Genomic DNA, 15,359 nt, shown 5'->3' with positions numbered 1-15,359 from the left:
CTGGCACACATGGCTGAATACATGTTGGAGTTCTTTTCAACTGAGAAACGCATTGTCAAAATCCTGGAGAGCAACGACTACTAGATTTTTGCAATCATCAACCCCCGGTATAAAAATAATGTTTCTAATTTTATTCCGGTAGATGGGAGGGCTAGTCGCATGAGTGATTGCCACAAGGAACTGGTGCAGAATATGATGGCGATGTTTCCATCAACTCTCGTTAGCGGCACACAGGAGAGTTCCTCCAACAGGTGAACAACTGCCGTCTGGTCCACACCCGGCAGGGGCACACTCTCCAAGGTCTGGGACACGTTAATGGCACCCACTCGCCAAACTACCACCACTGAGGGGCCTAGTGTCACCAGAAGGGAAAAGTATAGGTGCATGTTGCGGGAGTACCTGGCCGACCCCAGCCCTGTCCTCTCCAATCCCTCTGCGCCCTATACTTATTGGGTCTCCAAGTTGGATTTGTGGCTGGAACTTGTGCTGTACGCATTGGAGGTCCTTTCCTGCCCTGCCGCCAGCGTGCTTTCGGAAAGGGTCTTTAGCGCAGCCGGTGGCATTATTACGGATAAGCGCAGCCGGCTGTCAGCTGACAGTGCTGACCGGCTGACACTGATCAAAATGAACAGCCACTGGATAGACCCATCATTTTCATGTCCACCTGTGTCAAGCACCCCAACGTGAAGTTTCATGTGTGTGCTCACCCTCTACAATTCCTCCTCCTCCTGCACCATCAGTGTTGCACAATAATGCTCCTACTAGGCTCAATCCACCCTGATTCCCCCCAACTCTGCTGGTCAGAGTCTCAATCCACCCTGATTCCCCCCAGCTCTGCTGGTCAGAGTCTCAATCCACCCTGATTCCCCCCAACTCTGCTGGTCAGAGTCTCAATCCACCCTGATTCCCCCCAACTCTGCTGGTTAGAGTCTCAATCCACCCTGATTCCCCCCAACTCTGCTGGTTAGAGTCTCAATTTACCCTGATTCCCCCAAACTCTGCTGGATAGAGTCTCAATCCACCCTGTTTCCCCCAAACTCTGCTGGTTAGAGGCTCAACTCACTCCAAGGGCCAAAAACACAGCCGGTGCAAGGCTCTACTCACTGTAAGGGCCTAAAACTCTGCTGGTAAGAGGCTGAAGTCACCTAAAGGGCCCCAATATCTGCTGGTAGCTCAGCTTAGGGGGCTGTAACTTAATTTTGAAGGGCTCATGTTATGGGCCATAAAAGTGAATTTTGGAAGGTCTTACCACATCACACACGCACACACACACATCCACAATGACAGTTCAGGGTGGGTACTGTTGGATTTCCCATTGCCTATTCCATCTGTGGTTGTTGTGGGCAACGTGATTTAAAGGGGTGCATGTTAAGGTTTCATTAGAGTAAAATTTGGGTTTCTCATCCATACAATTGGGGAGTAAAGGTTTCCAGGTATTTTCCCACTTTGATAGAGGTTTTTTTGAGTGTGGAAAGTGTGTAGTTGATAGGTTGTGATAGTGGGGTAAAACTGTGACTTGGGCTTGTTAGATGCCCCCAGGCATGCTTCCCCTGCTGTCCCAGTTGCATTGCAGAGGTGTTGGCATCATTTACTGAGGTGTCATAGTGGACTTGATGACCCTCCTGAGTCGAATGGTGGGTTCCCCTGAAACAAAGCATTTTTCCGCATAGACTATAATGGGGTTCGATATTCGATCGAATAGTCGAATATTGAGCGGCTATTCAAAACAAATAACAAATATCGAATATTTTACTGTTCGCTCATCTCTAGGGTTAACCTTAGGCAAAACATTACCAACATTAACATGACATGGTAGCTTCTGCTTTTTCCATATATCCCAGAACAGAGGAAAATTCTTTCCTGTGATCACACTATGGAACAGGGACTTAACCGCACCCACTTTGTGAGAGGCTATGCCAGAGGTAGTTTTATAGTGACCTCTGCAATAGGATACTCTCTAGTTTCCCCATGTATGCACAAGACCCCAATAGTTGGTCCACTGTACAGTGCCAGGTCGACTAGATCATGGTGCACCAGGATTACCAGGCTCCCAGAGTCCAGGAGAGCCAGTACAGCATACCCAGCCACAGCCATAGTAGACATCTGTGGTCCAGTTGCAGTTTTTGCCGAACAAGCGGGTTGAGCAAATAGAGAGACCCACCTGGAACTGCTGCAATCCATGGGCTCAGTCGTCAGGGGACAGAAAGCAGCTACGTGACCCAGTGCTAGTGGTAACATTACAGTGAATTTTTTGGGGGGGTTACTTACAGTAGACATCTCTAACTTACTGCTCACATTTCCTGTCTCTTCTCTTTGGACTGCCATGACACCTTCCAACTGTAATTTGTCTCTGTAAAGTTTGCGACACAGACATGTTTGACTCCTCACTTTTCCACGCATGAACACTTTTGTAAATGCCCCAGCAGCCTTTATTATGTGGCACAGTGGCCCCTTCAACCTCTATTATACCACACAGTGGTGCCTGCAACCTCTCTTATGCCCCACAGTGGTACAATAGACTGTGGGGCATAATAGAGGTTGCAGGAGGCCGCTGTGGAGCATAATAGAGGTTTGGTGGGTAAATATGAGGAATAATAGAGGTTGCAGGGGCCACAGAAATGGTCAATCTTTAAGGAACATAGCAAGCGAACTGAATTACCCAAAATCAACAGTGACCTGTGTGATTATGAAGTGGAAGCTGAACGTGATTGTCGGAATGTGCCCCGAGTTGGCAGACCTTCGAAACTGGGAGACAGAGACCAATGGGTGCTGGCCAGAGAAATTTGGAGGAACTGCATTCAACCGATGGCTTACATACACCAGGAGTTTCAACAGGCATCTAGGAGTATTGTGTCGAGCAATACCATCCATAAGGAAGCACATCTGCTGGGTTCTACCAACTATTGTATATGAATAAATGTTGTTTTTCTATTCTACCACAGGTGTCCAAATACTTATTGGTAGACAGTGTACTGTGTGTAGGGGCCACTATGGGGCATAATAGTGTGCGCAGGAATGCAGTTTGTACGGGAAGGGGGGTATCGGTAGGGGACTAGGGGGGCCCCATGTCAAATGTTCACCTTGGGGCGCTGCCATTCCTAGTTACACCACTGGTCATGTCCTACTTTTGGCGTTTTTCACAACTCCCTCTATACGCAGAGATGTTTGGTGAATCCCTTGAATGCAAGACGTTTTACACCTGTTTCCTGTAAATCTAGCCTTAGGCCTACTCCAGGCAGATTTTTTTGACATTGGGGCTGCACATAAGATGGAATTTTTACTTTGTCATTCAAAACAGTATAAGACACTTTGTAGACAGTCTAAGATCACAGGGCAGCAACAGTAATGGTAGATCTGACACTGAATTAAAACATTTTATGGATTGCAAAAAAAATACAGTGAACACTGGAGTCACTGCACAGTATAGAGCTGACCCCAACAACTATAATTTTCCTGTCTGTCTAAAATTAAAGAGGACCTTTCGTGTCCTCGGGCACCTGCAGTTATATATACCTCCAGAAAGCCGAAAATCAGCTTTCCCGTTATGTGATCCTGGTGAAGAGCTATTGATGCGGTTACCATAGTTCTTGAGTGTCAGAAGGGCGTTTCTGACAGTCTGTGAGGAACGTCCCTCCTAACAATAGAGTCCAGATCCCTGTACTGTCAGTGGGTGCGTTCCTTACCCCCCAGTGATGACACTGAGCAGTAAGAAACACCCCCCCCCCCCCCCCCCCGGTACTAGTCTATGGATGAGTACTGGCAGGAGGCGTTCCTAACCACTCAGCGTCATCGCTGGGCGGTAAGGAACGCCCCCTCTGACAGTACAGCGCTATTGACTCTACTGTCAGGAGAAGCGTTCTTCACAGACTGTCAGAAATGCCCTTCTGGCAGTGAAGAGCTACGGTAATGGCAGTGGCATAACTAGGAATGGCGGGGCCCCGTGGCAAACTTTTGACATGGGGCCCCCCACCCCCCTCAACCGACACCGACGTCGAAGACCTCGACCGACCCCCTCCTCCGCACAGTATTATGTCCCTTACTGGCCCCTGCACACAGTATTATCCCCCATAGTGGCCCCTGCACACAGTATTATGTCCCTTACTGGCCCCTGCACACAGTATTATCCCCCATAGTGGCCCCTGCACACAGTATTATGTCGCTTAGTGGCACCTGCACACAGTATTATCCCCCATAGTGGCCCCTGCACACAGTATTATGTCCCTTACTGGCCCCTGCACACAGTATTATGTCCCTTACTGGCCCCTGCGCACAGTATTATCCCCCCAATATGGCCCCTGCGCACAGTATTATGTCCCTTAGTGGTCCCTGCACACAGTATTATGTCCCTTAGTGGCCCCTGCACACAGTATTATGTCCCTTACTGGCCCCTGCACACAGTATTATGTCCCTTACTGGCCCCTGCACACAGTATTATCCCCCATAGTGGCCCCTGCACACAGTATTATGCCCTTACTTGCCCCTGCACACAGTATTATGTCCAGTGGCGTAACTAGGAATGGCGGGGCCCCGTGGCGAACTTTTGACATGGGGAACCCCCGACACCGAAGATCTCGACCGAGTCCCTCCTACGCATTCCTGCGCGCTCTATTATGACCAATAGTGGCCCCTGCACACAGTATTATGCCCCATAGTGGCCCCTGCGCACAGTATTATGTCCCTTAGAGGCCCCTCTACACAGTATTATGTCCCTTAGAGGCCCCTGCACACCGTATTATACCCAATAGTGGCCACTGCACACAGTATTATGCCCCATAGTGGCTCCTACAGGACTAAATACTGTCACGTCACCCGATGACCGCTATACCAAGACAATTGTGGATAAAAAATCTGGTCATGTGCATTACAATTTAGTAACTCCATGTGCATCATATTAATAGCAGTTAACCCCATCATGTCCCTCACATTAACCCCTGTGTACCTCACATAAGAGTTACTGATATGTGAGAGACATGGAGGTAATAATAAACCATCTTCATTATTATTACCCCCATATGTCTCACATATTAGTAACTCTTATGGTGAGGCACACGGGTTAATGTGAGGGACATGATAGGGTTAACTGCTATTAATATGAGGCACATGGAGTTACTAAAACAAAAGCCCAAATGCCTGATATTAATAAATACAGTAACCCCAGTATGTACCTGTGTATCTTCAGTTTCATTTTCCTGGAGCAGCTTCTTCTTCCTCTTCTTCTCTTGCAGGACGGCAGGAGCTCGGCAGGGATAAGCCCCGCCTCCTGGGCTCTCCTCAGCCCTCTCATTGGTGGGCAGAGGACAGGCAGAGAAAGGGAGGGGGGGGGAGAGAGGGGGAGCGTCCTGAAGCGCTGAGAGGAGCCAGACCTGCAGCTCCTGTGTCTCAGTCGTTGCTACAGCTTCGGGGCCCCCTGTTGGTGGAAAGTATTCGGTACTATTCCGTTATCGGGCCAGCAGCAGCGCATTTCAGCACCAGCTTTCGGGACAGCAGTTCAGTTCAGCAGCGGAAATTACAATGACATCCGAGGACTGCTGGCCCGATGCTTGTGCCCAGTAGCCAGTACATCAATGACCCCCCCTCCATCTCCTCCTCCTTCCAGTGCTGCCCCCCAGCTCTCCTTACATCTACCCCGTACCCTCTCCCCGCCACATGACTAAGCCGATGCTGGCCCGATGATAGAGGCTGTGCTTGTGTGTAGTAGGCAGTACATCAATCGATGCCCTCATCCTCCTCTTCCTTCCAGTGCTGCCCCCCAGCTCTTCTTACATCTGCCCCGTACCCTCTCCCTGTAATAGGCCTCACCGTAAATCTTGAGCAATGAATGCTACTAGATAGCCGCCGGACGCTGCAGAAAGTTTGTCCCTCCGGCTCGCTGTAGCTCACCGTTCCTATAGTCGGCGTGTTTCTTGTCAGGGCCTGGATTGAGCCCCGGTGTCTTTCCTTTCGGTCTCGGTACTAGCGCTGAGGTGAGGCCTAGTCGTGTGGCGGGGAGAGGGTACGGGGAAGATGTAAGGAGAGCTGGGGGGCAGCACTGGCAGGAGGAGAAGGATGGGGGAGGGGGGTCATCGATGTACTGGTTACTGGGCACAAGCATCGGGCCAGCAGTCCTCGGATGTCATTGTAATTCCCGCTGCTGAACTGCTGTCCCGAAAGCTGCTGCTGAACTGCGCTGCTGCTGGCCCGATAACGGAATAGTACCAAGTATTCCACCAACAGGGGGCCCGATCATTATACTCGGGGGTCTGAAAAGACCTCCGAGAATAATGATAGCAGCGGTAGCAGCTGTCACCGGGCCCCTGATGTCCCGGGCCCTGTGGCAGCTGCCTCTGCTGCCTCCGTGGTAGTTACGCCACTGATTATGTCCCTTACTGGCCCCTGCACACAGTATTATCCCCCATAGTGTCCCCTGCACACAGTATTATCCCCCATAGTGGCCCCTGCACACAGTATTATGTCCCTTACTTGCCCCTGCACACAGTATTATGTCCCTTACTGGCCCCTGGACACAGTATTATCCCCCATAGTGGCCCCTGCACACAGTATTATGTCCCTTACTGGCCCCTGCACACAGTATTATGTCCCTTACTGGCCCCTGCACACAGTATTATGTCCCTTACTGGCCCCTGCACACAGTATTATGTCCCTTACTGGCCCCTGCACACAGTATTATGTCCCTTACTGGCCCCTGCACACAGTATTATGTCCCTTACTGGCCCCTGCACACAGTATTATCCCCCATAGTGGCCCCTGCACACAGTATTATCCTCAATAGTGTACTTTATAAATTTATCAGAACACTATCTATGGCATCTCAGTCATTACAGCATGGTGCCATAGGCCTAATGCATGAATGGACTTCACATGCTTAAAACCCATAAATAAAAGACACTACACCATAATTTGGATGAATAAAGGCCGCAATGTTTATTAAGGGTTAACTTTTATATGAAATAATTAATTAAATCAATAAAAATAATTTGAATCAATCAATTAAAAACTAATCAATAAATTAATCAATATAATAATGAATAACCAAATCAAATAAACTATAAACCAATAATTAACCATAACCAAAATAACCATAAACACCAAAGAAACTAGTCCACCCAGCATTAGCTGGGTGACCATTACCCACTAATAAAGCATCGCGACAGTCCTACAGATTACAGAAAATGCCAAGGGCGGGTGGGCGGGAGCTAGAACCGGTCCCAATGTCTTCCTCTGAGGCAACAGCCTCACCACTGCGCAACTCCCATATTTATATTGAATTTTCCCGCCATCCAGATGTCAAGGGACCAATCATCTGGCTCTTCAACATCTGTCCAGCAACGGTGAACATCTGGACCACCAATCAGCTGTTTCCTCCTAATCTGCCCGGAGATGGAGAAACATCTGGACCACCAATCAGCTGACTCCTCTTCACATCTGGTTAGTCTGCCCAGAGATAGAAACCTCTGGAAGGTGGTTGAAACCACTGGACACGTCGACTACAGGGGAAGCCTTGGTAAGTACCATCATATGAAAAATCAAAAGGAAAAACCGCTACATCTGACTGCATGTATATATGCAATGACTGCAACGGACAACCCCAGACTGTAAGGGCCAACAACAGACAAAATAGAAAAAATTATCGTCCGGCAATCAAATACTTAAAATGTAACTTTTACTTCATTGATATAAAAAACATAAACATGTTTCAGGAGCAAGAAAAAAGAGGAACAGCTTACGCGTTTCAGGACATCGTGTTGAGTCCCTTAGTCATAGCATCATGCTATGACTAAGGGACTCAACACCATGTCCTGAAACGCGTAAGCTATTCCTCTTTTTTCTTGCTCCTGAAACATGTTTATGTTTTTTATATCAATGAAGTAAAAGTTACATTTTAAGTATTTGATTGCCGGACAATAATTTTTTCTATCAAGTACCATCATATACCTGAGGAGAAAAAAGGGGCAGAAAGGTATCCGAAAAACACTGCAAATAACACAAAACACAAAATAAAATTATAGAACATCCTTATGGGCCATGACACCATGTGTCCCCCAGGTTGATAGCTCTGGGGGGCCCCTTGTCATTCTCACCATTATTAGTATTGTTTATTTACAGTATATAGCACCATTAATTCCATGGTTCTTTACATTTGGGAGTTTACATACAGTAAACAAAATATACAAAGAGATATAATACTAACAATGACTGACTGGCACAGTGGGGTAGAGGGCCCTGCCCGAAAGGGCTTACAGTCTATGAGGGAAGAGGGGTAGAGACAGAAGGAGAGGGGGAGACTGTACAGATGGCAGTGAGGTGACAGTAGTGTTATTGGAGGTTGTAGGCCTTCCTGAATAAGTGAGTCTTCAGGGCCTTCTTGAAGCCTGTGATTATGGGGGTCAATCTAATGTGTCTTGATAATGAGTTCCAGAGTATGGGGGATGTACGGAAGAAATCTTGAAGATGGTTGTGTGAAGAGCGGATAGGTGTAGAGCGGAGTAGGAGGTTTCTGTAGGATCTAAGGTTACACGTGGGAAGGTAGCAGGAGATTAGGTCAGATATATACGGAGGGGACAGGTTGTGGATGACTTTGTATGTCAGTGTTAGTAACTTGAACCCAATTTGCTGGGCAACGGGTAGCCAGTGAAGGGATTGGCAGAGGAGAGCAGCCGATGAAGAATGGGGGGCGAGGTGAGTTAAGCGAGCACCACAGTTGGACTGGAGGGGCCGAGGGTGTTTGCTGGAAGTCCATGGAGAAGGGTGTTGCAGTAAGCAGGAGATTATGAGGGCATGGACTAGTGTCTCAATAGTTTCTGGGGTGAGAAAGGAACAGATTCGATGGATATTCTTGAGTTGGAGGTGGCAGGAAGTGTTGAGGATTTGAATGTACGACTTGAAGGATAGGTTGGAGTCCAGGGTTATCCGAAGGCATCAGACCCGTGGGACAGGGGTAAATGTGACTCCGTTAACTTTGATATATGGGTCAGGTAGAGGGGCCATATAGGGTGGGGCAATGATGAAGAACTCCGTTTTCTCCATGATGATTTTGAGAAAGTGGAAGGAGAGAAAGGAGGCCATGGCTGCTAAACAATCTGGAACTCTAGCCAACAGAGAGGTAATGTCTGGTCCAGAGAGGTATATTTGGGTGTCATTGGCATAGCAATAGTGTTGAAAACCATGAGATTTTATGAGCTTGCCAACATACACATTATATATTCTCACTATGGTGTCCCAGTAAGCTGCTGAGATGCCGGAACAATCACAGGCACAGTGCGAGGAACAAGTTCAGCGGCAGGCCAGCTTGAGAGCTGCTGAAACAGGCAAACCATCAACAGCAGTAATTTGTTGAATATAGGCGGATCATCGACAGCAACAACACGCAGATGAAGTCACGGGAAGAGGCTAGTCTATATATATATCCTACTAATATTATAAATTTGAAAGTTTGGATGTTTGTGTGTTTGTTACTCGATCACGCAAAAACGACTGAACGGATTTGGATGAAATTTGGCACATAGATAGTTTGTAACCTCGATTAACACATAGGCTTTTATTCTGTAAGTGACACAACGGTTATGAATTTATGTTCACATACTACTTAAACTGCTCTTGGCAGCAGCATTATCTCAGTTAATTGGAGGTTGCTGATAAAACTTCAGATAACACTGAGTCCATTGTGTACATGTATTTGAATATTATCTGATCTACTCCAGGAAGAGTGCTTCAGCAGGACAGCTTGAGAGCTGCCGAAACGCCGGAGCAGGCAAACCATCGACGGCAGCAATTTGCTGAATATAGGCAGATCATCGACGCCAACAACACGCAAAGTCGCGGGCAGAAGCTAGTATAGATATATATATATATATATATATATATATATTACACAGTGCTCTCACCATGTACACATATATTTTACACAGTGCTCTCACTATGCAACATATATATATATATATATATATATATATATATATTACACAGAGCTCTCACCATGCACACATACAGTGCCTTGCGAAAGTATTCGGCCCCCTTGAACTTTTCAACCTTTTGCCACATTTCAGACTTCAAACAAAGATATAAAATTAAAATTTTTGGTGGAAGAATCAACAACAAGTGGGACACAATTGTGAAGTGGAACGAAATTTTTTCGATATTTTAAACTTTTTTAACAAAGAAAAAACTGAAAAGTGGGGCGTGCAATATTATTCGGCCCCTTTACTTTGAGGGCAGCAAACTCACTCCGTTCAATTCAGTGAGGATCTCTGAATGATCCAATGTTGTCCTAAATGACTGATGATGATAAATAGAATCCCCCTGTGTGTAACAAGTCTCCATATAAATGCAGCTGCTCTGTGATAGTCTTAGGGTTCTGTTTAAAGTGCAGAGAGCATCATGAAGACCAAGGAACACACCAGGCAGGTCCGAGATACTGTTGTGGAGAAGTTTAAAGCCGGATTTGGATACAAAAAGATTTCCCAAGCTTTAAACATCCCAAGGAGCACTGTGCAAGCAATCATATTGAAATGGAAGGAGTATCAGACCACTGCAAATCTACCAAGACCCGGCCGTCCCTCTAAACTTTCTTTTTTTTTTTTTCTTTTTTTTTTTAATAAATTCTTTATTTATAAACAATTTACAAATAAGCAAAACAAGAAACAAAACTATAACAAGGCAGGGCCAGAGCGACTGGACCCACAAAACCAAATCACAAATACAGACATGCCCGAATGGATGAGACAAAGTAATACAATACCACATAGGGCAAAAGGCAAAAACAACAAACCTAGAGACAAAAGAAAAGGGAGGAAGATAATAAGAGGAAAGGGAGAAAGAAAGAGAAGAGAGAGAGAGAGAAAAAAAAAGGAGGAGGGGAGGGGGAAAGGAGGGTGGGTTCGACCCCAAGCCGCAGCCACCAACCAACTAACTGCAGAGACACATCAGCCAACCAGATTCCTATACACCTGCGTACCCCCAGGGGGGAGACCACGGAGTCAGAGCGACCATGCATGCGTCTCGAAGGGGCGCGGCAAGGTCACCCACGCTCCCGAAGTTCACTACGTTATGAGACCAATAGCGGAAGGAGGGGGGATGGGGAGACCGAGCATCGGGATGCGAGCCCTGACTGAGCGGAGCACGGGATAAAGGGAAGATCTACTATAGGTGCTGAGAGGGAGGGCCGAAAGGTGAAGCAAGAGGAGAGTTGGTAAACTAGCTAACCACCTTACGGACACCCTCCCAGGGCAAGCTATGTCAAACATCGCGAGTAAGTGGTCAAATCCTGGCGTCCCTCTAAACTTTCATCTCAAACAATAATAATAATAAATTTTATTTATATAGCGCCAACATATTCCGCAGCGCTGTACAATTTATAGGGTTCAAATACAGACAGATACATAACAAAGAACGTCATTTCACACAATGGGACTGAGGGCCCTGCTCACAAGAGCTTACAATTTATGAAACAAGGAGAAGACTGATCAGAGATGCAGCCAAGAGGCCTATGATCACTCTGGATGAACTGGAGAGATCTACAGCTGAGGTGGGAGAGTCTGTCCATAGGACAACAATCAGTCGTACACTGCACAAATCTGGCCTTTATGGAAGAGTGGCAAGAAGAAAGCCATTTCTCAAAGATATCCATAAACATTGTTATTTAAAGTTTGCCACAAGCCACCTGGGAGACACGCCAAACATGTGGAACCCGAACTTTTTGGCCACTATGCAAAACGATATGTTTGGAGTAAAAGCAACAAAGCTCATCACCCTGAACACATCATCCCCACTGTCAAACACGGTGATAGCAGCATCATGGTTTGGGCCTGCTTTTCTTCAGCAGGGAAGATGGTTTAAATTGATGGGAAGATGGATGGAGCCAAATACAGGACCATTCTGGAAGAAAACCTGTTGGAGTCTGCAAAAGACCTGAGACTGGGGCGGAGATTTATCTTCCAACAAGACAATGATCCAAAACATAAAGCAAAATCTACAATGGAATGGCTGACAAATAAACGTATGGCCAAGTCAAAGTCCTGAGCCAAGTCAAAGTCCAGACCTGAACCCAATCGAGAATCTGTGGAAAGAACTGAAAACTGCTGTTCACAAAAGCTCTCCATCCAACCTCACTGAGCTCCAGCTGTTTTGCAAGGAAGAATGGGCAAGAATTTCAGTCTCTCGATGTGCAAAACTGATAGAGACAAACCCCAAGCGACTTACAGCTATAATCACAGCAAAAGGTGGCCCTACAAAGTATTAATGCAAGGGGGCCAAATCATTTTGTACGCTCAATTTTTAAGTTTTTTCTTTGTTAAAAAAAGTTTAAAATAACCAATCAATTTTTTTCCACTTCACAATTGTGTCCCACTTGTTGCTGATTCTTCCCCCCAAAATTAAAATTTTTATATCTTTATGTTTGAAGCCTGAAATGTGGCAAAAGGTTGAAAAGTTCAAGGGGGCCGAATTCTTTTGCAAGGCACTGTATATATTACACACAGCTATCACTATGCGATATATATATATATGTTAAAGAAAAGTAATTGTATCTACAACAGCAAATCTGGGGATCATCCCATAAATTGCATGGCAGAGACCCCTCTCCAGGAAAAAGGGTTTGCAATAGAAAAAAACAATCCGGTCAGTCTGCAACTTATATGGATGGAAAAATGTCCTTTTTATTGGAAAAAGCAGTACAGCATGTATCGGTCCACACTGGGCACTTGGAAAAGGTCCCAGTGTGAACCAATACGTGGTGTACTGCTTTTTCCAATAAAAAAAGACATTATTCCATCCATACAAGTTGCTGTCAGACCAGATGATTTTATATATATATATATATATATATATATATATATATATATATATATTACACAGCACTCTCATTATGCACACATGTATAAATTACACAATGCTCTCACTATGCATATATATAAGACTGCGCTCCCACCATGCACATGTATACTCAGCACACGTATATATAACACTGTGCTCTCACCACACACACGAATATATTACACAGCACTCTCACCATGCACACGTAGGGGGCATTCACACGACGTAACACGGCGCGCATAACACATTGAAGTCAATGAGATTCTGTTTTGCAGCGCTGATTCTGACATAGCACTCTCCATGCACATGTATGTATTACACAGTGCTCTCACTATGCACACGTATATATAACACTGTACTCCATACCTCCCAACTTTTGAAGAACTGAAAGAGGGACAAAATGTGCGGTGTGCTTAGTGCGCCGCGGCAAATTTAGCCCCGTCCACTTTTGCATTGACTCCGCCCACTCATTAATTTTTCATGTGCCCGCACACAGTATAATCCTCCTACAGTCACCCGTAAATTATATGTCCCCCCTCTATCTCTCCCCTAGTTTCATATACACCCTTCATCTGCCCCAGTTTCATGTCCCCCCTCCATCTCTGCCCCCAGTTTCATGTCCCCTCCATCTCTGCCCCCAGATTCATGTTCCCCCATCTCTGTCCCCAGATTCATGTCCCCGCATCTCTGTCCCCAGATTCATGTGCCCCCATCTCTGTCCCCCCATCTTTGCCCACAGATTCTTGTCCCCCATCTCTGCCCCCAGTTTCATGTCCCCTCCATCTCTGTCCCCAGAATCATGTCCCCCATCTCTGCCTTCAGTTTCCTGTCCCCCCATCTCTGCCTCCAGTTTCTTTCCCCCCCATCTCTGTCCCCAGATTCATGTCCCCACATCTCTGCCCCCAGATTCATGTCCTCTCCATCTCTGCCCCCAGATTCATGTCCCCCCATCTCTGCCCCAGATTCATGTCCCCACATCTCTGCCCCCAGATTCATGTCCTCTCCATCTCTGCCCTCAGATTCATGTCCCCCCATCTCTGCCCCCAGATTCATGTCCTCCCATCTCTGCCCGAGATTCATGTCCCCTCCATCTCTGCCCCCAGATTCATGTCCCCTCCATCTCTGCCCCCAGATTCATGCCCCCCATCTCTGCCCCCAGATTCATGTCTCCACATCTCTGCCCCCAGATTCACGTCTCCACATCTCTGCCCCCAGATTCATGTCCCTCCATCTCTGCCCCCAGATTCATGTCCCCCCCATCTCTGCCCCCAGATTCATGTCCTCTCCATCTCTGCCCCTAGATTCATGTCCCCATATCTCTGCCCCCAGTGTCATGCCATCCTCTCCTTCATTTACCCCCAGTTTCACGTTCCACCTTAGTGTATACATTACACTTACCTTCTCCTTCGTTCCCCCGCCGCTCTCTGCGCGCCTCTCTCTCTCTCACTCGCGCACAGTTGTAGATGCGATGTGACTTCATCACATCGCGTCTACAAGCCAGTCGGCGGCGTGCAGCAGCTAAGCTAAGCAGCGTATGTGTTCAACTCAGATCTGCGTCCTCTGGACGCAGATCTGAGTTGAAATCGGGACATACCTTCATCCAACCGGGTCCGCGGGTCACGTCACCGGAATCATGAATGTCCCGCGGAAATCGGGACGGTTGGGAGGTATGCTGTACTCTCACCATGCACATGTATATATTACACTGCACTCTCACCATGCTCACATATATATTACTCAGCGCTCTCACCATGCACACGTATATATTACTCAGCGCTCTCACCATGCTCACGTATATATTACACAGCGCTCTCACTATGCACACGTATATATAACACTGTACTCTCACCATGCACATGTATGTATTATACTGTGCTCTCACCATGCACACGTATATATTACTCAGCGCTCTCACCATGCACATGTATATATTACACAGTGCTCTCACCATGCACATGTATATATTACACTGCACTCTCACCATGCACACATATATATTACTCAGCGCTCTCACCATGCTCACGTATATATTACACAGTGCTCTCACTAGACCGGCCATATTTGAGCACTTTCCTGGACCAAAAAACCCCTTCCCCTCCACCAAACCCCTTTGTGTGTGATCTTCACATAAATGCGGATATATTACACTGCACTCTCACCATGCACACATATATATTACTCAGCGCTCTCACCATGATCACGTATATATTACTCAGCGCTCTCACCATGCACACGTATATATTACTCAGCGCTCTCACCATCCACACGTATATATTACTCAGCGCTCTCACCATGCACATGTATATATTACTCAGCGTTCTCACCATGCACACGTATATATTACTCAGCGCTCTCACCATGCACACGTATATATTACTCAGCGTTCTCACCATGAACACGTATATATTACACAACGCTCTCACCATGCACACGTATATATTACTCAGCGCTCTCACCATGCACACGTATATATTACTCAGCGTCCTCACCATGCACACGTATATATTACTCAGCGTTCTCACCATGCACACGTATATATTACTCAGCGCTCT

This window comes from Leptodactylus fuscus, chromosome 3 (assembly GCF_031893055.1).
Source record: "Leptodactylus fuscus isolate aLepFus1 chromosome 3, aLepFus1.hap2, whole genome shotgun sequence".
Classification (NCBI taxonomy): Eukaryota; Metazoa; Chordata; class Amphibia; order Anura; family Leptodactylidae; genus Leptodactylus; species Leptodactylus fuscus.
The sequence above is the reverse complement of the archived record's forward strand: the minus strand, read 5'-3'. Positions refer to the sequence as shown.